This window comes from Tigriopus californicus, chromosome 1 (genome assembly GCF_007210705.1).
Source record: "Tigriopus californicus strain San Diego chromosome 1, Tcal_SD_v2.1, whole genome shotgun sequence".
NCBI lineage: Eukaryota > Metazoa > Arthropoda > Copepoda > Harpacticoida > Harpacticidae > Tigriopus > Tigriopus californicus.
The window spans coordinates 7,338,857-7,339,168 of NC_081440.1; positions in this window are offsets into that span (position 1 = coordinate 7,338,857).

The following is a 312-nucleotide window of genomic DNA, read 5'->3' on the forward strand; positions in this document are numbered from 1 at the left end:
AAACATTGCCGAATTTGTGGTCATAGATCGTCAAACCCGCCAGATTCGTTTCAAACTGAAAGACATTAAGAACGACAGCATTCCATTTCAACGTCAGAATCGCTTTGATCATGAAGAGCTCCATGTGAAAGGTGTGACCAGCCATTTTCACAAGGATCTAACTTTCCAATCCGATAAGGAGTTTTTACTCAATGGTGTGGAGGGAGTTTCTTTGCAAGCTCGATCATTTGAGGCCAAGTCCGCGGATAAACTGATCTTGGAATCACAGGGTGGGTTATGGTTGAATGGGACCATTCAGATTGATCCTCGAGC